The sequence below is a fragment of the Lissotriton vulgaris genome, chromosome 5 (assembly GCF_964263255.1).
Source record: "Lissotriton vulgaris chromosome 5, aLisVul1.2, whole genome shotgun sequence".
NCBI classification, from domain to species: Eukaryota; Metazoa; Chordata; class Amphibia; order Caudata; family Salamandridae; genus Lissotriton; species Lissotriton vulgaris.
The window spans coordinates 1,671,308,452-1,671,331,486 of NC_141693.1; the positions used below are offsets into that span (position 1 = coordinate 1,671,308,452).

At 48.8% G+C, this 23,035-nt stretch overlaps 1 protein-coding gene across 1 annotated transcript in view; it reads left to right on the forward strand.

Moving 5' to 3' along the window:
* LOC147716928 (cell division cycle protein 27 homolog) overlaps positions 1–23,035 on the forward strand; it is a 380,802-nt gene that overhangs the window by 37,314 nt on the left and 320,453 nt on the right. The window lies entirely within an intron of this gene.

The window sequence follows — 23,035 nt, forward strand, 5'->3', positions numbered from 1 at the left end:
TAACCGGAGCAATACAAGCGCTATTTAAACGTAATTGTAATACGGTGCAGTAGAATGATTGACACACACCGCAGCCATGCTTTATATGGCCAGGTGGAGAGGCAGTCCGGCCTCGGATGGTAGGGCTGGGGCCGCTAGGCACTAGCTGTTTCAGCCCAAGAGTCAGGGAAAAAAACATAGGGAGGGAGGAAGGGAGGGAATGCCCGGTGTAATTAAAGGCCAGTCCGGCCCTGGACAAATGTAAATAACGTGAAGTTCAGTGAGTTGCAAAAACCTCCTTCTCCCCTGAAGTGCTTCAGAGCATGATGTTTCCCACTTGCCCTTCTCCCATAGTGTGAAACTCCCCTCAAGCCCAGGGTGTAGCAAAGAAGTCGTTCCTGCTTGGGTAGGACCTTTCTGTTGGCTTTTTCGACACAGGTGCACTGCCTCGTGAACCCGTACCAAGAGAGAGCGCTGGTATTCACGAGTCTTCAACGGTGCTGGAACCTAACCCGTTCCTTTACAAGCGCTCAGTTAAGACATCAGTCCTGGTAATTCATGGCTAAGATCAGCGCTGCCCTTTGCTCTGGGAGCGCCCTGGGCAGAATTAGTTTGGTGTCCTCACTGCTGATCGTGGGTGAAATGGGGCACGAGGGAGCCCTTTTGTGTTCCCAGGTCAGTCCGTGGCTGGTTATCTCTGCAGTGACTGACCTCTGAACATAAGCATCTCTGCCTCTCCCCACCTCACCCGATTCACCCACAGCGCAGATGCTTCAAGCTGGTTCCAAGTTGTTGGTGAGGGGTGGGTAGGATTTGTCTTTATGTGCAGCAAGGGTTGAGAAGGAGATGGGGCGGGGGGGGGGGGTCTGAGTGAGAGTTAAACTGTGTCTTCTGCACGCAAGAGCCTCACGCAGGCAGCTCCATGACCTAGTAGGCGCCCTGGGTGTGGGCCTTGCTCGCCCATCCCTGACTAAGATGCTTTCAGAACCTTATCCAACCCTGGAAGTCAGAGCTGTGCATCACGCTCATTCTGCCCACTAAGCTATCTTTCATAAACCGTGGTAAGCTGAAATGTCAGATCAAAAAGTGATCTGATTACTTGCAATTGCATAGATTCCCTCCCCCCACGACAACCCCTTGTTAGAGTTGCTACATTTATTGTTGTTCACAAAGTAGATACATGTTTACACAATCTTTTTTTATTTTAACGATCTAATAAAAAAAATACTGCGCCTCTGTCAAAAGTATCTACTATGCAATATTTTGCTATGTATGCCTTTTTAAGTTCACCACTTAAAATGCCGCTTTCATCTTTTTACTCGATCCATATCGCTCTTCTTTTAGAGTGTAGCATAACTATGCTCATGCAGGCTGATCAGCGAAGGGTCTTGCTCCCAGATTTCCTATTTCCATATTGTTGTAGCCCAAGATGTTGTTTTGCTCTGGTACCTTATTTTAAAGACTGCATGAGGTCACACACGCATTCGCCAAAATATTACCAAACGCTTCCCTCAACGAAGAGGCAGCCCTATTGGCTTTGCAAATACTAGTTTCAATAGTGCTTCAATTTCAGGCCACTCCACAGTGGATGGCAAGTCTTGTTTGTTGTTGACAGACATTTTAGGGCATTATAGACAGAAGTAGGACAGCCTCTTTATTGTATAATATGTGTGCATAATTTTATGCATCAAGATCGTATCACACTTTGACAATTCATTTCCTGTCGGTATCACTCTCTTCATACTTGCCATGTGCTGTTTTACAGCTGGGTGTGCGGGTGTGGGTGTGTGTGTGGCTCTAGGTGTGTATGTGTGGCTCTAGGTGTGTATGTGTGGCTCTAGGTGTGTATGTGTGGCTCTAGGTGTGTATGTGTGGCTCTAGGTGTGTATGTGTGGCTCTAGGTGTGTATGTGTGGCTCTGGGTGGGTGGGTGTGTGGCTCTGGGTGTGTGTGGCTCTAGGTGTGTATGTGTGGCTCTGGGTGTGTGTGTATGTGGCTCTGGGTGTGTGTCTGTGTGGCTCTGGGTGTGTGTGGCTCTAGGTGTGTGTGTGGTTGTAATTGCTGTCTGCAGAGCTTGTCCGTAGGGTACAATAAGTCTCACATTTGCAAGAGATTAAGCTAATGGCAATAACAATGCCATTTATTTACCTATTTTCAAAACCAACACATAAATAACATTTTTGTCATATACAATGCCAATAGCTCAAAGTTTTCCAAAGGCGAAACCATTGCATTGTAAATGCTTGTTTGGCAAAGGGAGCACAAGATTGTGTTTCCAGTTCTGAGGAACATGACCAGGGCTTAAAGAGGTTTTGCGAAGATTAAGAATCACGCTCAGGACCGACATGTCCAGAAGTCTGAGCTTGGATAGGGGTAAGACCATCAAGAGGGGAGCTGGACTTGATAGTCCCCAGCAGAGATTGAAGAATGACCATGTCTAGTGGGAGCCAGACCCTGATTTATTGACTCTTGTCAGACGAGAGTGGGTCTACCTGATCAACAGAAGTAGCGGGGAAGGTAAAGTTGTCTTGAAGGCATGAGTCAATCAAGCTTGCAGTGAATTGACTTTACTTAAGGGAAAAATGAAGCTAGCTCGTTAAAACTGATGTAGCGAAAGTGAAGGAGAAGGCAGATAAGTACTAGCACCTGAGAGTTGTTTCACATCCTTAAACCGAGTTTTCTGGCAGTGTTGGGAATTTGTCACTCTTTCCATAAAGAATCGAGCATGGTATTTTTTTCAGTGCTGTCAGATAACCTAACTTAGCCTGTTGCGCATAGAGCTTCCTCTATTGTCTTTCTAAAACTTTACAGTGTTTTTTGACGTGTTTTAGGGAGTATGTGAACCACCGGGCAGGAGGATGCACTCTGAGTTGATGTTTGGCTAACAGAGACAAGGTAATAGCCTCTCAGAGCCAGCGATGCAGAGAGATTTGATTAGGGTCAGGTTTGGATGCAAGGATGGGCATAGTGTTTAAGAGCCGTTTATTGAGAGCTGGCATACTAACTTTGGACCAGTCCCTGGATTCTGCCATTAAAGTCAGACGAGAAAAAGGGTCTGGGAAAGATTTGATAGTAAAAGAAACCGCAACGTGATCCAACTAGCTGAGTTGGATAGGAGGTGCAGCAGACAAGGTTGACCGATTAGAAAAGATAGGGTCCAAAAGGTGCCCCACTGAGTGAGTAGGTGAGAAGTTAATGATCTGGAGGTTAAGAGTCTTCTGGTCATCTCTGAGAGCTGATGCTTGTCTATTATTGGAGTCCTTGAGCTGAAAGTTGAGGTCGCCAAGCACTATGAAATTAGCCACATGGGGAATGGGGGGGTCAGTAAGTCAGCAAGAGCTGAGCCCCAATTGTTAGAAGGCCCCGGGTGCCGATAAATAAGGGCATCCAAAAAGGTGCATTTAGGGGAAAAAGGCTTGGAGAACAGTAAGGCTTCGCAATTAGAAATATGGAGTTCCTTAATTTTACATTTGTAGAGTTTCTTGAAGACAATGGCAATACTGCCGCCTATTTTATGGGCTCTGTTAATGCCTAGCAGCGCAAAGTTGTCCGGGAGTGCAGCGATGACATCAGACATGGACCATCATGAAGCCAGGTTTTGGGTCAGAAAACCATATCTGGATCAGCATCAACAAAGTTAAATAGATGAAGCTGATTTTTGAGAAGAGAGCGGCAGTTTAGGCTGAAACTGTGACATTCGTTAAGTATACGGACCTCAGCCATGACGTACAGGAGGGCAAGGTGTCTCCACGCCGGTAGGATGGTCCGAGCCTGCTCGCTGCTTGGAATTAGAGGTGCTATCAAACTGGCAGCTAGTGCAGTACATAGGGCAGGCAATGGCATCAAGAACCCAGCAACATACCTTGGGGCCTTCTAAGCTTTGAAAGGGCCAAAGAGGAATAGGTGCTAAGGGTTTGCTGGAGAGGAGCAGGGGTTCTGGCCCGGCCAAATGGGGACGGGTGCAGACGGGCTCTCCTTTGCCTTAGGATATGCTAAGATTCTGGCCCATTCCGTGTCTGTGAGGTCTTTTCCTAGAATAGTGTTCCAACGACTGAGTAACTTTGTCATGGGTGTGCAGGTAATTCCCAACAGGGAAGCAAAAAACGACTTCACCTGGTGTCTCGATGTACCTAGAGTGCGAACGGAGTGTAATGTTGCATGCTTCTTGGGCTCCTCATGCCCCCCCACCCATAATGCCTGGTTGTAGACCATAACCCTTCATAAGGTCCCCGAAAGGTGGTAGTAGAGTTTGGTTGCAGTCTCCCACCTATTCCAGTCCAGCCTCATTCCAAGTCCTCATTAATACTGTGGTCAGTCCTTGGGTTACCGTGGAGGAGGCCAACCAGGGGTAAGTCTGTGGTGTATATAAAGGGGTTCATTGCGGAATCCATCATTTTGGCCTACAGCAGGTATGTACAAGACCCTTGGTCAGTAAGGTCAGTCCCTTCTGGACCTTTGTCTGCCATCCACTGTGCCAGCCAATGTAGCTGGGTGGCCAAAAAATAAAGTTTGAAGTGTGGTACTCCCAAGTCCCCCCTCAGATGATGCGTGTTGTAAGGTCGCTAAGGCCACCCTCCACCATCCTTTTGCCCATATTACATCCCGCAGCAGAGAATCCAATTGTCTGAACCATGAGGCTGGTATTGTGATGGGAAGGTTAGTGAAAAACTATAGGAGGCGTGGCAGCATAAACATTTTGGAAAGAGAGACCCGGGCCATGACCGGTAGTGGGAGAGCGCACCAAAAGGTGGCACTTGATCTCAGAGATCTGAGAGCCCTTCCGAGGTTGCCCTCGTGGAGGTCCTCCAGCAAGTGAAAAACCTGGATCCCCAGCTACCGAAAAAAGAGGAGAAGGCCCCAGTAATATCTTCCACTACATGTGGGGGGGCAGGTCAGCAGAGATCGGAAGGAGGTATATTTTTGTGCAATTTACTCGAAGTCCAGATAACCGATCAAACTGTCCCATAAGGTCTATCGCATTCTTAGTTCCCACCATTGCATCATTAAGATAAAGCGTCAGGGTGTCGGTGTACAGGGAGATAGTATGCGTGGGCACCCCAAGCAGATTGCTGAGTCCTGCACCTCCCTATCTGAATAATGCAGCTAGAGGCTCCATCGCTAATGCAAACAAGAGGGGTGTCAATGGGCAACCCTGACACATGCCCCGGGGAGATACCATATTGTGAGGAGACTGTTGCCTTCTTTACCCTAGCTGTGGGGCAGTTATAAAGTATCTGCAAAAACCATTAGTTTTTATCGAAAACCCTCATAGACTATGAGGGTTTTCGATAAAAACTAATGGTTTTTGCAGATACTAGTGTCCGTTCTCTTTTTGATTATTAGTTACTTGTTAAGGGGAAACGAATGGACTCTTTATCCTCTTCCCTCCTTTTGTTTGATATCAGCAGTTATAAAGTAGCCACACCCAACAAGCCCATCCTTCCCATAGGCCTATGTGATTCATGGTTGCGAGCAGGTAATCCCACTGCACAGTATCAAATGCCTTTTCAAGGTCTACTGATAGAAAAGCCACTCTTGGCAGTCATCGAGCGTCTGGATGATACAACACTGAAAGCATCCGGCGCAGATTAAATGAGATTCTTCGGGCTGGGATAAATCCGTTCTGGTCCATGTTGACCAGATGCTACATACAGGGCAATATGCAGAGCGATAAGACCTTGCTGAGAATTTTAAAATCAATTTTAAGCACGAAAAGTGGTCGGAAATCTGTGACCCTCTCCTTGGTTGTAGGTTTTTTGGGAAGCTGAACCATCTATACATTCTGTGTAGTCTCTGGGAGATGCCCCAGCTTCAGAGATTCAGCATATAATCACTCTATTTGGGGGGGCAAGTTTCGAGGCATAAATTTAGTAAAATATGGCTGGAAGGCCATTGGGCTTTTAATTGCCTCCCTGATCTAGTAGATAGAACTTGTGTGATCGAGGACCCCCGAGTCTCCGGCCTAACAAGCCAGGCCACTAGTCTGCCTGGTCTTCCCTCTTCTTCCTGTATCCTTGTTAATTACCCCTTGTAGTCGTGGTACCGCAACCGGTTAAGCTCTTGTTGGTATAATGAACGTGTTTTTTTTAAGGTGTCTAGCGTGTCTGATCTGGTTCCCTTTTCGTTAGCCAATGTGTGTAAAGTATCTTCTAGGACTTCAGTTCCTGATGAACTTCTGTCTTAGCCTGGATTGTCTGCATCATACAGTGCCCCCTCATCGCCACCTTGATCACTTCCCATTCCACTAGCTTTGTGGAGGCCGTGCATGTATTAGCAAAATAAGTATCTATAGAGATGCTTACCGTCTCTTTAAAGCAGGCGTCTTCAAGTGCCAGTGGGTTTAACTGCCACAATGGCATCTGTTACCGTTACCCCACTGGCTGGAGCGTCAGCAGTAGTGGACTGTGATCTAAGAATGTGCGTCCCAGATACTCCCTGTGTGTGATGGAGCAACTCAGGCCGGGTGTGCCAAAAAAAATATGTGCATTCTAGTGTGTAGTTCTTTGCGGGGGTAGTAGTATGAGTTGTATCGATCCTGGGCATGCCGTGTCCTCCAGGTGTCTTCCAACCCCCAGTGACACTTCTAATCCCGGAACCCTGCCGATACTCGGAGGGCTTAGGCTCCCGGCAATGGGGGTGTGAACAGTCAAGGGTGACATAAGTGACGTAATTAAAGTTGCTTGCCAGCAGTATGTTCCGAGTTAGCACCTCAGCAAGTGGGGCTGAAAGGCCCTGGAGAATTACTACCTGGTCTTGGTTAGGGGCGTATATACTATCCAATGTAATGTCTTGACCAAAGAGCCTGCCCTTCTGCCTTCTCTATCTAAGAATGCGCGCAGGGGTTCAAATGGTATACCAGACCTAATCCAGATCAATGCCACAGGCGTATGCAGAGTAAGAGGTCGTGAATATCTGCCTTCTCCACCTCCTTTGTAAATTCCCTGCCTTGCATAGATTAGATGTGTTTCCTGAAAGAGAGCGATCTGCACTCCTCTCCTGCCTAGATATGTACATGTTGGGGAGTGTAACTGAGGAGCCCATTCCCCTAATGTTCCATGTCATTATATTCAGTGTGTGCTGTTTAGTGGCCATTGAGAAAGGACTGCGTAATCAGCCCAGACGTCACCCTCCTCCCAACTCCATCCCCCCCCAAATGCATCCGGAATTAAGAAGCCAGGACCCCACCTGCAAAAAGAACAGCAGTAGAACATTGAAAAAAAACCCCATAAAACAAAAGTCCCTCTTCCTTAGAGCAGCCTATAAACGGCCTGCCTCCCAAACTGCAAACAAACCATCTTGGTTTTCATGAGGTCTCTACCATTTCCGGGTGAGGCCTGCCAAAGGGGGCAGGACACAGCATGCGGACCACTGTTTTCAATATGACGTCCCTGCCGTTAGCGTGCCTTGCGCTAGCCCATGGGGCCTGTAACACCAGCCTGTTTGGTAAAGATCATGACGAAGCATTCTTCATTGTACCAATGTGTGCCTCCTCTAAGGGGAGGCTCAATACAGTCCGATGTCATCGGCCGTTCTTGGTGTTATTATCAGCAGTTTGATACTGTCTGCGTGTGAACTAGCTGATTGAGAGACCTTAGTCGAGTCAGTCATTCTCGGAGGCTGAATCAGCAGGTCTCATAATGTCGGCCACAGCCTGCAGGGCGGCAGCTCTCCTTCTCGGTCTGAGATGGGCTAGAGTTTTTAGTCCGTTTCCGTTTCATCCTGGTTTGTGCCCTCCTTCCTGATCTCTGTACACCGCATTGCTTATCAATATTCTCAAGCTTATCTCTGGATTTGTAGGGTACGACCCATTCCTAGGCTGCCTCCGGATTTTCGCCGATGTGCGTCTTTCCATCCAACATTATGCAGAGCCTGGCGGAGAAGATCAGGGAGTACTGCAATTTCTCTTCCTGTAATGCCTTCTTGATTGTGAAATACGAGGCACACCGTCTCTGTATGTCGGCTTTGTAATCCAGGAATATGGAGACATTGCTGTTTTCTACTGTGAACGGGCCACCCGTACTGGCTTCTGTAGGATAACCTCTCTATCTTTATAGTGGAGGAGCTTCGCCACCACTGGACATGGCGGGCGACCTGGTGTTGGACGGGGGACCCTGTGAGCTCTTTCGAGTGTGTAAAATGTAGGGCGACCCTCCGGAGCCACCACTGTGTGGAGCCAGGATTGCAGGAATGTGGTTATGTATTTGCCGTCAGCCCCCTCTGATAGTCCCACTATCCTCACGTTATTCCACCCTTCAGTGTTTGAGACCCTGCACTTTAGCATGTTAACCCGTTCGGTGAGCTTAGCTACTTGGTGAGACAGGCCCTGTTCGGCGGGGTGAAGTTCCATGATCAAGGCCTCCGCCATTTTCACTCTTTCTGCTAACTTTTATGGTGCTCTGCTCTGAGCAGGGCCATGCCCACCGAGGCGGTGCTGATATCCTAGTGCAAAGTGGTTTTGGTGTCTGCAATTGCAATAGGATTTTAATCAGCTGCTGTTTCACCAGGTCCATTGGTGTCAGTGAGCCCACGGGGGCCTGTACAGGATGCACAGCATCAGCCCCTTTATCTGGAAGGCTTCTGTCCCATTCGTTTTGGCCTTCCTCATTCTCCCTTGGGCACAGGTCATCGGGGGTCCAGGCAGGATTATATGATTCAGCACCAGCCAACAATTGTAATAGAACACTGTTCTGTTGTCTTGACTTGCCTACGTTGACTAGCTGGAGTGAATTGGATTGTGGTAGCCTGGACTGCCCAGTGCTCAGATTGTTGGGCCTCCTTTCGGGCCCCCTCGCCAGCCCAGGCAGGTAGGAAGTCTGCTTCTAGGTGTTGGGACCCACCAGAGTGTCTGTACCGTTCTGTGCTCTGACCTTTAGTAATTGTGACTGGGCCACCTGTTTCCTATGCAGACTGGCAGTTGTACGTCCTACTGGTGAGGTGCCGGCCTAAAGGCCTGCAGGTTCTGGCAGTGTTCTAAGGGTAACTCCCATATCTGCCTCTTCGCATCACCGCAGTTTAATTTCTACTTCTCACTTTGTAGAAGGATGAACAGACATTGGGTACTTCGGGGGGAAGAAAACCATGCTTAAAGAGGCAAAATTCGAGCAAGTTTGTTCAGCCCAATTCAGTATGTGGAAATAATACGCCTGCTAATTAAACACTTTAAGTGATTCTTTAATAGGTAAACCTCTCCAATCAGACTAGGATTTAATCAGTGTCACTGTCTCTTCACTTAAGAGGGAATTTCAGCCGTAACCGAGCAGGAACTCAGAAACCAGGGACTGCTAAGACCCCATACCACTTATATTAATAAAGAAAGCGCTTGCAATGCAATCGGTCTTGGATCAGTGAAAGTTAGAACCATTGACATTGCAAATAACAATGTTTCTTAGTTATGTTTTTTATGTTTGTAGTGGAGTGATTATTTGACCTATTTAATGAGATAGGAAGGAAAGAGACTGGAGAGGAAACAGTGGAAAGTAAGGGTGGTATGAGTAGTGCTTTAACCCCATAGGTGCTGTGGACATTTTCGCCCTGTGCTGGCAATTTAATTAGTGGGCGGGATTCGGACGGCCCCGGGCTGTCCTCCGCACACGCCTGCCGTGACGCATGACGGGCGGGGTCCGTCATGCGCACCAAAGGGTTAAAAGAAAGAGGAAGGGCGGAACAGAAGCATAAACAATAAAAACAAGCATTTGCAATGCAATAGGTCTCGCATTTGCGACAGTTTAACCTATTAGCATTGTAAATGACAGTGCCTTTTATTTATGTTTTGAAAACCAACACATCAATAAAGGACTTTGCCATTTACAATGCCAATAGCTCAAACTCTAACAACTGCGAGACCTATTGCTTTGCAAATGCTTGTTTTAGGCGGCAGCAATTCATTTTACAAAACCAAGGATGTTTTAAGAAAAATGCAGAACTGTAGGTCTGTGTTCCTTGCAGGCCACCAACACAGCACGTGCAGCCAATCACATGGGTTGTATGTGTTTCTTGCAGGCCACCAACACAGCACTTGCAACCAATCACATGGGTTGTAAATAGCAACCTGCCTAATTAATATTCATTAAATAGGCAATTTGCCAATCCTCTGCAACTGGAGATTTTGTAACGTCACCTATCAGTACAAAGGTGACAGTGGTCACAAAAAGGCAGTGTGCAATCTGCTACCACTTTTTGCACCTAGTCTGTTAGTACATCTGGTTCATAGATCCGAAATGTACATGATTCACCAGTGATATTGGCTATCACAGGTAGTCATAACTGTTTTTTCGTATTAACAAATATTTTAAAACATATAAAAGTATGAATGTTTAAATTACGAAATGTTACTTTTTTAACAGCTTCTGAGACATTCCAATTATTATTATTTTTTACTGGAGACTACAAATGGGTTCTAGTACAGTGGTGTTTCTAACATCAACGGAGAGTTGGATTTGTAAAGCCAGTTGGCCCTAGTACCCCAAAAGAAACACAACTAGCCCAGTGTTGTAGGACACAAATTCAAGCAAAGCTTCCAACTACCAGACACTACTCAGTGTCATGGAGTCAAAACTGATATCAACGGGACCTTTTACATGTTTAGTCCCAAAGTCATCTGCTCGGAAACTAATGTTCTCTCGGTCCCCTTTTGGGACAAAAGGAATGGATAAAATAGATCCTCATCAAAGGCTGTCAACACATGTAAATAACCATGATGAAACACACTCCCACGAGTACGTAGGGGCCAACTCCACCAACCCGAGTCAAAGAACTGGTTAAACGTCTTCCCATTTACAATTTGGAACTTAGGTTAGTGGGGAATGGTATGTTACTTAACCACATTTTGTTGCAGCCAAATATAAAAGCCTTTGAGCGGAGAAAAACAAGCTAAAAGCAACTTTATTTCCAACTCAAACAAGCGTAGTGGCTGCGACTTCACCATAGTCATAACAAACATAATATCAGCGAGAAATGGGCAGAACGCCATGTAACAAGTTTTGATAATGAAAAGCCACGACCTTTTTGGAAGTAGGCATGTTTCACAAAGCCCTATGTGCGCTCATAAGCTTCTACATGTTTTATTAAATAGTGTGTGTGCGCCTATATATATATCTTTTTTTGCCATCAACAAAGGCCCCAAAGTGCACTCTCGTTGCTTTTGGGCCTTCAGACACAAATGGTTCATGCTGCTATAACTCTTCCTTGGGTTGTGTCCGCCAATCTGCCCTTACGTGTCTCCTTTAATAAGATTGACATGTCACACTGCCCTGCTCTGCAGAGCCTCCTCCCTGCAACCATCTGCCTGCTCTTCTTTCCATGACTCATTTCGATAGAATACTTGGTGGTGTCCCCTTTGCCCCCCTTCTAAAGTCAATGTCTATATAGCCTTTCTAAGCCCCTCTACCATCTTCAGTATCATCTCTTTATACCATTCTTACACATATATAGGTGATCCACGGCCTATAAAACCTATATCACTATCTATACTCCTGCTATTCGTCTTTCCAAAGCGCCCTCTTTATGCCACTCTTCACTTCTGCTTCTATTTATGTTCTCTCTCAGGTCACCTTGATCCACAACCTATATACTCCTGTAGTTTTGTTCTACTATACAGTACATATGTCCCCTTCCTATGCCTCCATCGTACTCCTATCTAGACGCCCCCAGCCGCCTCTTTGATTCGTTCCTGCCTCTTCCAGTCCCATTACCCTACATGTCGTGTGTCCGAAATCACCGTGCCATACTCCAACCCACCCACTCATTTTACCTCTACCTTCACCTCGCCCCTCTGTTTTCCCTCCACTGCCCCTAGGATGTCTCTCCAAGGAAACTCAACCTTTTCCAATTGCACCCGTTACTCCAGTCCAGACCCGGTAACCTTTCTCTAACGGAATTCCCCTTAGTCCAACTTTCTCTCGTTGCCGCACCCCCTGTGTACCTTCCCTCCCCCGCCTGTACCCCCAAACACCCCTCTACGATTGCCTCCTGTTTTCCCTCGAGTACTGGCTCTTCTCCTCTGTTTACTCCCAACTCTCTACCGCAACCCTGGTGCCCAAACCCCATATGTGCCCCTCTCACGTTTCTTCATTTATACATACTCCCCTCTCGGATTGCACCCCCTAGCAGCCAATCACCCCCTCCATGTATGCTACTCATCTTCTGGTAGCATCTGACTATAACCCAACCTCGTCTGCAATACAACATGTTAGCCACTCTCTCGCCATTTCCCCCAACCCTCTGCCCCTCAGTTCCCGAGTCTGTACCCACACCCCCACACCTGCCATAGCCCCCTTTTAGTTACCATGCTCCCCTCCCCCTCTCCTCCTCTGTGCACTCAGTACGGTGTGCACCACTACTGGGCCCCATCCTGAACTGATCTATTGCTCCTTCCTAAATTTATAACGTCCTCCTCCACAGTTACCTCGCCGCCTCACCTGGGAAGATCCGGATCGCCTGCTGTCTTCCCCAGCTGCTGCACCTGTGACAGCCAAACCTCCCCAATGCGCATGCACAGAGTCCAGAAGGACGTGGCATGCCGGGAGATGTAGTCTTTTTGCTGTAATGCTTACTCACCTTACTAGTTGCAAACTAAGGGTCATACCCTCGGCAAAGGCAACAGCCGTAGAATGGGCGGTGTCAGATGTCATGACTCATTTAGACAGCGTGTGACGACAATGGTGTCTCCGTGCTATTTTCGAAGAGCAGCAGAGGGTCCGGAGACAAGAGGATACACCAAGAGGCACCGGAAACCATCATTTGCAAATGAAATCATAGTTAAACGTATGACATTAGACATTTTGCAACTTTCCTCCTGTTCTCAATGTATGCGGTTTATCATTAGTATTTAAGGGAACCATGGAAACCAATATTAAACCTGGCATTCGCGAGTGGCAGTGAGCTTAGAATGCTGCTGGTTCCTTTTCACAGAAAAGGACCAGCGCTCCCTTCGGCCATCTTTTCGATGTCACAGGCGGGGGCTCAAATAGCTATTTCCTGAACTCAAAGCAGTACTTAACATGTAAATAAAACAAGGAGGGTCCATCCTCTAACTCCTACCACTGCAATGCCTCCTTCCAGCAAGGAGAACGAGGCAACACAAACGAAAAGCGCATGCACAAAAAAAAGGGGGCGGGAACAGCCACTGAATCCCTCCCCTCCAGGACTCCGTGACCGACCTCGTGGTTGCCAAGGCAATATTTCAAAAAATATTGTCGTGCTACCGTAAGGCAGGTCATGGAGTCCTCGAGAGGAGGGATCCAGAGCAGACAAATCTGCTAAACAGGAGCTTTTTCCAATGGCTGGCCTCCGTTTCCAGAGGCCTGCCAATGGAAAAAAGGGGCGTGGCTTCACGCCATACTGAAATCCCCTGCTCACAATATCTCTTTGCCTGCAGCAGGGCCATGCCCTGCAATGCAGGCTTCGACCTAAAAATCCACGAAGTAAGGAAAGGGTGCAGTACCACAGGTGACCCTCTGGAGTTCTAAATGGACCGCTATTAGCCTTATAAGGTACTGCAACCTTAACGCAGCCTACCAAAGGATGTTGTTCTGGCATCTAGCTTATTTGCTGTGACAAGCTAAGCGAATCTGAAGGAAACCCCCCACAGGTTCATATGTTTGCTAGAGAATGATCAGTGAAATTCGAAGGCATGAGAGAAATGGAAGCTTATATGTCTGTCTGGGGCAAATGCTAACTCGTTCTGTAAGTAACCATGTGCTGGGGCAAATACAATTTCTGGCCTAATTTACGGTTTACTAGAGAGTAGCGACTTCTACTAAATCCAAGGATACTGAAGTAAAAAAGACAGTTGTGCAGCTCTATCTGCGTGAGGTTAATGAGCTGTCATTGTGCTGGCGCGAACGGGGTATGGCCGAGTTGTCTGTCTGCACGACAGTGGTTTCCTGTGTCTGAACAAGGTTGAGCTGTTATTCTGTGGTGATGATGGTTAATGGTGTCAATGTGCCTGTATTAAATTGCCGATTCTGTGTAGGTTTCAAAAGTCGTTTAGTGCAAGATAAAACCACTGACTACTTAGCTTGCCAGCCAGCCATGGAATGGTGAATCTTTACATTATCATGTATATCATGGCATTTTATGACTCAAGCTGGCGTTCTTTAAAGGCTTAGTGAAACACAACTTCCTCCTTTTAACAGACATTTTAGCATCATACCTCACTTTATACTTTTGTTGATAATCCAAAAGCACAGTCCTCCTAGATTCATGAGATGCCACTTTTGTTGCACATAGGTAACCACACTGGATTCAACTTAGAATTAGCCATTCTGACCCTTCAAAGGGAGACCTCTGTGTGACCATATTGGGAGCTGTCCGATTAGCCTACCATGTTTCCCTCCAAACACTTTCAAAGAACCGCCTGGAGTCTAACGCCTGCTGTGCACAGCTCTTAGCCACTCTGTTAATTCCTTCTGTTAAGCCATTGGCTTGTGGTGCATACAAAGCTGTCTTCTGATGAAAAATCCCCAAATCTTTGAGAAATGCATGCATCTCCTGGGACGCAAATTGCACACCATTGTCAGTGACTAAATATTTTGGTACACCCTTAGACACAAAAACATCTTTCAAAAATTCAGTCACACCTTTGGTATTAACAACACCCACACATTTATTCACAACCCACTTAGAGGTGTAATCCACAAGGAGGAGAACAAACCTTTCATAAGAGGGCATAAGCTTAAATGGACCAATTATGTATAAACCCAATTTGGACCATACCATCTCCGAGACTTAAACTGAAGACAAAGGAGCATGATTGGTAACATGGGATATATCATTGATGGCATACAGATGACAGTCCTTGACCACTTCTTTAATCATATGGTCCATACCAGGCCACCAATATCTCTCCTTTACTCTAGCTTCTGTGAGACTCCTGCCAAGATGCCCCTTATGAGCAAGATTCACAATCTGGTCTCTTAAATTAGAGGGTCGAACCACTCTATCCCCCTCATGACATTGCCTTGGCAAAAAGTCAAATCATCCCTTACTGACCAGAAGGGCTTTAGATCTTGATCAAGAACCTTGTAATCAGGCCATCCTTTAGTGATAATGAGTTTGAGAGAGGAAAACTTTCACTGCTTGACCACTCTTCCCTTGACAAAGTCGGTTCAGCAGCCCAATTCACACACACCTCTCATCAGCATGCTCGAACTCCAAAGGTAGTAGTGATAAACAGTTAGCAGACTTGTTGACGGAACTTGGAATGTATTGAACATGAAAACTGTATTCCTGGAGTCCCTCACTCCAACGTTTGAGTCTGGGAATCATGTGATCACTATGGTGACAAGAAAAATCTTGCACCAACGGTTGGTGATCAGATCTGACCAAAAATGGAATACAGCAAAACCAAAGGGGATGATGGACGGAGTGTTGAACATTGCAAGCACTGACCCCCAGGCAACTGATATGGGTTTAATCCATCATAATTCTTTAGCTCACTCCACCACCCCAGTTTAGACATGGCCATATGCAAATTAGTCTGACCCTGTACCTCATGGGAAACAGTTCTGCCCGAACTGCCAAGCCATGTCTTCCCTGGACCGGAAACGAGCATCTTGGGACCGGTTTCTGGCTAATCAGCCGGGCTAGCTTGAATCCAGTGGCAAAGTGAGCAAGGGGCCCACGTCTGGGCATACCCTGCCAACTTAGGGCGAACTAAGCAAAACCAAAGGGGATGAAGGACTTAGTGTTGAACATTGCAAGCACTCACCCCCAGTCAACTGATCTTAGTTTAATCCATCATAATTATTTAGCTCACTCCACCACCCCAGTTCAGACATGGCCATATGCAAATTAGTCTGACCCTGTGCCTCATGGGAACAGTTCTGCCCGAAATGCCAAGCCATGTCTTCCCTGGACCGGAAACAAGCATCCTGGGACCGGTTTCTGGTTAATCAGCCGTAATCAGCCAGGCTAGCTTGAATCCAGTGGCAAAGTGACAAGGGGCCCACGTCTGGGCATATCCTGCCAATTTAGGGCGAATAATGAAAACCAAAGGGGATGATCGACTTAGTGTTGAACATTGCAAGCAAACAAGCAAACAAAAGGGGTTTTGCTTTGTTTGCCTGTTTGAGCTTCAGGAATTAACATCTCCCCTACCCGTTGCCCAGCCCCCTCCTGCCCCGCATGGCCCCTGCGACCCCCACCCCCCTCAACTAAAAGCGTGGCCAGCCCAATTCTGACTGTCATTTATTTAAACACCCGCTCGCTGGCCAAATGCCAGTTAGAGATTTTTCATTTATTAGATTCAGAGAAGCCCGACATACTCTTTGTGACGGAAACCTGGCTCAATGAGGAGTCGACCCCCTGACATTTTGGCGGCGGTGCCCCCGGGCTATTACATTCTCCAGTCTAATAGATCCTCTGGTAAGCCCGGTGGGGGGGGGTCGCAGCCATTGTTAGGCACCCAACCAGGTTTTCGTCTCTAGAGGCTGTTGATATTCCCTCAGTCGACTACCTCATTCTAAGACTGAATTCCTCCCTCTCCCCCCTTATATGTGTTCTTGTTTATCGCCCTCCCCAACACATGCCTGGCTTTCCATCGCTCTTTGGAGGTATGCTTTCCGAACTGGTGATCAGCAACTTGAAAATGCTGATCATCGGCGATTTTAACTATTGGCCCTCGGATGTTAGGGAGAGCACTTTCCCTTCTGTCTTCACTGATCTCTTAGCGGGCATGAATTGTATTCAACATATCCAGTCGGCAACGCATATTTAAGGCCACGTTTTAGACCAGGTCTGGACGTCCAATTTGGACATCTCCCTACCTCTCATCTCTCCCTGCCCGTGGTCTGACCACTTCATTATTACGTTTTCCCTAGCCTTTTCCCCCCATACCATCCAAAAACCTACGGGGAACCTCCTGGCCAAGAACTGGGACAGGGCTGATCTTGATAAATTTTGCTCCTTACTCAGCGCCTCTTCCCCCATCGAACAGGACTCCCTGAACACCCAGGCTGCCAGTGTGAGGCACTGGCTTGATTCCGCTAGTAACACTGTGGCACCTCTTAGACGCCTTAAATTAAAACTCCCCCACGACGCCCAGAGATGGTTCTCGGATGAACTAAAAGCTAAAAAACGTACACTTAGACGGGCCGAACGTAGTTGGAGGCGTAACTACGCCCCTGAGAAAAAAGTGCTATTCATGGCCCAGCTTAAAGACTATAAACTGTCCATCCTCCACGTTTTTCCAAGAGGATTACTGACTCCGCTTCCAAGGCAAAAGATATTTTTTTCCATAGTGAAAGAACTTTCACACCCTGACAGAGTTACCATTAAACCTTCCCCTTCCCAAGAATTATGTGACTCCCTTAATTCCTTTTTTGTGGAAAAAAGTGCAAAAATCAATGAGTATTCCCCGTCGCACACCATCCTCTACACTCAGTTACCCCAACATTTAACACATTCACACAGTGGACCAGCTACCCCCTGTTGTGTTGCTTACTTTATGCTCTGTTCCTTTAACCTCACACATTCTAGTTATGTCATCATTGATGTAGAATGTTATACATGTCATAGCTATGTGCATCCTTTGTATGTGTCAGTTATTCTTGGATGCTGATCTTGCTGGATTACTTGTACTATGCTCTTCGACTGAATAAAGGATCTTCCTTAATTATTGGACTGATCTTCTTCATTTCACCCCCAATTTCTGAGGAGGAATTTCTAGCCTTACTAAAAAAGGTGAGCTCTGGCTCACCTACGGATTGTTGCCCCCCCCATATTCTACGTGAGGTTTTTACTGTTTGTCACAAACCCCCCCCTGGCACTTCTCAATAAATACCTCCGGCTTGGTCTGGTCCCGGACTCCTTCAAAACAGCCGAAGTGATACCCATTTTAAAGAAACCTACTGCGGACCCCTCTCTTATGAGCAACTTCCGTCCCATCTCCCTGCTCCCCTACCTCAGTAAAGTACTTGAGACTCATGTCACCAACTTCTTGAGCTCGTTCATTGAACGCACCCAGTTCCTCGACCCTCGTCAGGCTGGGTTCAGACCGGCCCATTCAACTGAGTCAGTCATCTTGTCGGTGATGGAGGAGCTGAGGAGAGGAGCGGACCTTGGGATCAACCAGGCCTTGGTGCTCCTGGATTTGTCGCTGCCTTCGACACGGTCGACCATGATATTTTGGTCGGCTGTGTCAGCGATGCCGGCGTCCGGGGGCCGGCTCTTGGCTGGATTTGCTCTTTTCTGAGCAACCGTCATCAGGCTGTGCGTCTTTCCAACTTCTCAGCGGATAAGGTCAAGCTGTCATGTGGCGTCCCCCCGGGTTCCTCCCTTTCCCTCCTTCTTTTCAACCTATACCGGACTCCCCTCATTCGGGCTCTGGGGGGGTGTAATGTCACTGCATTCAACTACACTGACGATATCCAGCTGGTCTTTGATATTGAATCCTCCGAACAATCTATACATAATTTCCAGTCCACCTTATGTCTCCTCAGTAACTGGATGGAAAACAACCACCTGAAGCTTAACCCCGACAAGACCGAGTTGGTCTTGTTTGGAGGTACTTCTAATCCCTGGAACCCAAATTATTGGCCTTCTGGCCTTGGTCCCCCGCCCTGCCCTGTTAATTCAGTAAAAAGCTTAGGAGTCATTATCTGTAAGGACCTCTCCATGAAGCCTCAGATTAGTGCCGTGGTATCCTCCTGTTTTTTCATCTTTGGAAAATCCGGAAGATCTCTCGATTTCTAACCACTGAGGCCCTGACCCTGGCTTTGCTGGCCCTGGTAGTCTCTAGGATTGATAATGCCAACTCCCTCTATGTTGGCATCCCGGCATACCAGCTGAATCGCCTTCAGCTGGTGCAAATCAGGCCGCGAGACTAGTCTTCCATCAGCCCAGACACTGCCATGTTCGTCCCTTACTCAAATCCCTTCACTTGCTCCCAGTGGCCAAACACAGCGAATTCAAACTTGGCTGCATTATTTTTAAAGCCCTGGCTGGCATTGGTCCTTTTTTTATATCCTCTCTTCTCCATCGTTACTCTCCTCTGCGTCATCTCCGCTCTTCTCACCTGGCCCTTCTCACCACCCCCGTATTTAACAGTAAAAAACACGGCGGTCTCAGATTTTCATTTCTTGCCCCGTCTCGGTGGAATGCACTGCCCTTGGAGCTGAGACTCACTCCTTCTTATCCCCATTTTAGATCCCTTCTGAAAACTTTACTGTTCTGTCAAGCTCATGCATAAACATTTCCCTTTCTGATCCTTCCTAAATCCACTACACTGTTTCAATGTTTTGCTCACCCAGTGTTCACAGCGCCATGAAACCGTTCGGTGTAAGTGCGCTATAAAAATATTTTTAACATAACCTAACAGAATACTCTGAAAACAAGCCGCAACTGATGCCAGTCCGAAGGGCATCCTCAAAAAACTGTAAGCTCCCAAGGGAGTTACAAAAGAGGTCAGGTGTCTGGGGTCACTGTGCAGCACAACCTGATGGTACGCAAATTAAAGATGTAACACACTTAACCTTGGCACCCTTCAACATACTGATGGACTCAGAAATATTAGGGAGAGGTTGACGGTCCACCCAAATCCATTCATTCAACCCTTGCAAGTCCCCACACATTCTGACACTAGCACCACCATCCTTGGGCGCCAAATCCACTGGGGCAAAGCACTCTAAAGCCTCTATCTCCTCAATGACACCCAAATCCAACAATCTCTTGAGTTCCATCTTTAAAGGTGCCCAGGGGCGTAACAAACACCCACGCAGGCCCCGCAGTGCGGGGGGGGGGGGGGGGCACTCTCTTCCCCTCAGCACTTCAGAGAGCTGTGAGAGAGGCTTGCGCTGAAGCAAGCCTCTCTCCCTCTAAAACAGGTGCAGGCTGTCTGCAGCCTGCTCCTCGCCCCTCGCCCCCTCCCTCTGACTGAAGAGAAACAAAGTAACAAGTTGCAATGTTTCTCTTCAGTCAGAGCAAGCAAGGCCCGGAAGGAGGATGGGGTGGGTGGGGGCCCGAGCAGGAGGCAGCACAGAGCAATTAGGACGCAGAACAAGTCATGAGGTCAGGTCTACCTAGTTGTGAGAGGGGAAATGGAGATGGTGTTCTTCCGACAGGTTTTGAAGGCACATACCACACTCATGACAAGAGTATGGATGCAAACATGCATGGTATTCATGAACTAAGGAAGAATGGGCAGACGGGTATGCTGTCCCACACACTTGCAAGACTAGGTTTTGAATTAATGGTTTCAAGATCCTATCTTCTCAATGTTGTCAAATATTGTAGTTCTATTTCACAACTTTGGTTGTCATGTAACACCGCACCTTTAGCTGTAGCTCTCCACTGTGAAGTATTTTAAACAATAGCTTGATTCCTATAGGAAATCTTTGGGTTGGATATTTTCGAGCTTTCTGGTGAGAGTGGTGTGGAAAGTTTGTATTCTTTAGTGAATGTGCCTCTATAACATCAGTATATTGTTTCTCTGAATTTAAACTGTGAGAAAGGTGGAGTATGTCTTGAGTCGGTATCCCCTTTGGGAGTGGGGGCCCTCAGAGTCAGACTGTCAGCATTCTCAAGGGCAAAGCTCATATGAGAAGGGATGAGGCAGCAAAATAGTGCCCTCAGGTAAGCACTCTTGTTAGCACTCACCATGTGGGCGTCCGCAGGGAGGTTTGTAAGGGGGGAAGAGAAGGGTGCAAGGTAGAGAGGAGATGAGTGCAAGGCAGAGAGGAGATGGGTTCCAGGTCTTGTGAGAAGGGTGCAAGGGGGAGGGGAGAAGGGTGCAAGGTAGAGAGGAGAAGGGTGCAAGGCAGAGGGGAGAAGAGTGCAAGGCAGAGAGGAGATGGGTGCAAGGTGGGGTGGAGATGGTGCAAGGCAGAGGGGAGAAGGGTGCAAGGCAGAGGGGAGAAGGGTGCAAGGTAGAGAGAAGGGTGCAAGGTAGAGAGGAGAAGGGTGTAAGGCAGAGGGGAGAAGAGTGCAAGGGGGAGGGGAGAAGGGTTCAAGGCAGAGGGGAGAAGGGTTCAAGGCATAGGGGAGAAGGGTGCAAGGCGGAGGGGGGAAGAGTGCAAGGCGTAGGGGGGAAGAGTGCAAGGCGTAGGGGGGAAGAGTGCAAAGCGGAGGGGGGAAGAGTGCAAGGCGGAGGGGGGAAGGGTGCAAGGCAGAGGGGAGAAGGGTGCAAGGCAGAGGGGAGAAGGGTGCAAGGCAGAGGGGAGAAGGGTGCAAGGCAGAGGGGAGAAGGGTGCAAGGCAGAGGGGAGAAGGGTGCAAGGCAGAGGGGAGAAGGGTGCAAGGCAGAGGGGAGAAGGGTGCAAGGCAGAGGGGAGAAGGGTGCAAGGCAGAGGGGAGAAGGGTGCAAGGCAGAGGGGAGAAGGGTGCAAGGCAGAGGGGAGAAGGGTGCAAGGCAGAGGGGAGAAGGGTGCAAGGCAGAGGGGAGAAGGGTGCAAGGCGGAGGGGAGAAGGGTGCAAGGGGGAGGAGGGTGCAAGGCAGAGGGGAGAAGGGTGCAAGGCAGAGGGGAGAAGGGTGCAAGGCAGAGGGGAGAAGGGTGCAAGGCAGAGGGGAGAAGGGTGCAAGGCAGAGGGGAGAAGGGTGCAAGGCAGAGGGGAGAAGGGTGCAAGGCAGAGGGGAGAAGGGTGCAAGGCAGAGGGGAGAAGGGTGCAAGGCAGAGGGGAGAAGGGTGCAAGGCAGAGGGGAGAAGGGTGCAAGGCAGAGGGGAGAAGGGTGCAAGGTAGAGAGAAGAAGGGTGCAAGGCAGAGGGGAGAAGGGTGTAAGGCAGAGAGGAGAAGGGTGCAAAGCGGAGGGGAGAAGGGTGCAAGGCGGAGGACAGAAGGGGAGCAGGGTGCAAGGCAGAGGGGAGCAGGATGCAAGGCAGAGGGGACCAGGGTGCAAGACAGAGGGGAGAAGGGCACCAGGTGGAGGGGAGAAGGGTGCAAGGCAGAGGAGAGAAGGGTGCAAGGCAGAGGAGAGGAGAGGAGAGTAGAGTGCAAGGGGGAGGGGAAGGGGAGAAGGGTGCAAGGCAGATGGGAGAAGGGTGCAAGGCAGATGGGAGAAGGGTGCAAGGTAGAGAGGAGACGGGTGCAAGGCAGAGGGGAGAAGAGTGCAAGGGGAGGGGAGAAGGGTGCATGGCAGAGGGGAGAATAATGCAAGGCAGAGGGGAGAATGGTGCAAGGTAGAAAAGGGTTCAAGGCGGAGGGGGAGAAGGGTGCAAGGGGAAGGGGGAGAAGGGTGCAAGGCAGAGGGAAGAAGGGTGCAAGGGGGATGGTAAAGAAGTTAAAAATGTGCCCCCCCCTCGGAAAACGGGAAAAGGGTGCAAGGTAGAGAGGAGAAGGGTGCAAGGCAGAGGGGAGAAGGGTCAAGGCAGAGGGGAGAAGAGTGCAAGGCGGAGAGGAGATGGGTGCAAGGTGGAGTGGAGATGGTGCAAGGCAGAGGGGAGAAGGGTGCAAGGTAGAGAGAAGGGTGCAAGGCAGAGGGGAGAAGAGTGCAAGGGGGAGGGGAGAAGGGTTCAAGGCAGAGGGGAGAAGAGTGCAAGGGAGAGGGGGGAAGGGTGCAAGGCGGAGGGGAGAAGGGTGCAAGGCAAAGGGGAGAAGGGTGCACGGCAGAGGGGAGAAGGGTGCAAGGCAGAGGGGAGAAGGGTGCAAGGCAGAGGGGAGATGGGTGCAAGGTAGAGGGGAGATGGGTGCAAGGCAGAGGTGAGAAGGGTGCAAGGCAGAGAGTAGAGTGCAAAGCGGAGGGGAGAAGGGTGCAAGGGGGAGGAGGGAAGGGTGCAAGGCAGAGGGGAGAAGGGTGAAAGGCAGAGGGGAGAAGGGTGCAAGGTAGAGGGGAGAAGGGTGCAAGGCAGAGGGGAGAAGGGTGCAAGGCAGAGGGGAGAAGGGTGCAAGGCAGAGGGGAGAAGGGTGCAAGGCAGAGGGGGGAAGGGTGCAAGGCAGAGGGGAGAAGGGTGCAAGGCAGAGGGGAGAAGGGTGCAAGGCAGAGGGGAGAAGGGTGCAAGGCAGAGGGGAGAAGGGTGCAAGGCAGAGGGGAGAAGGGTGCAAGGCAGAGGGGAGAAGGGTGCAAGGCAGAGGGGAGAAGGGTGCAAGGCGGAGAGGAGAAGGGTGCAAGGGGGAGTGGAGAATGGG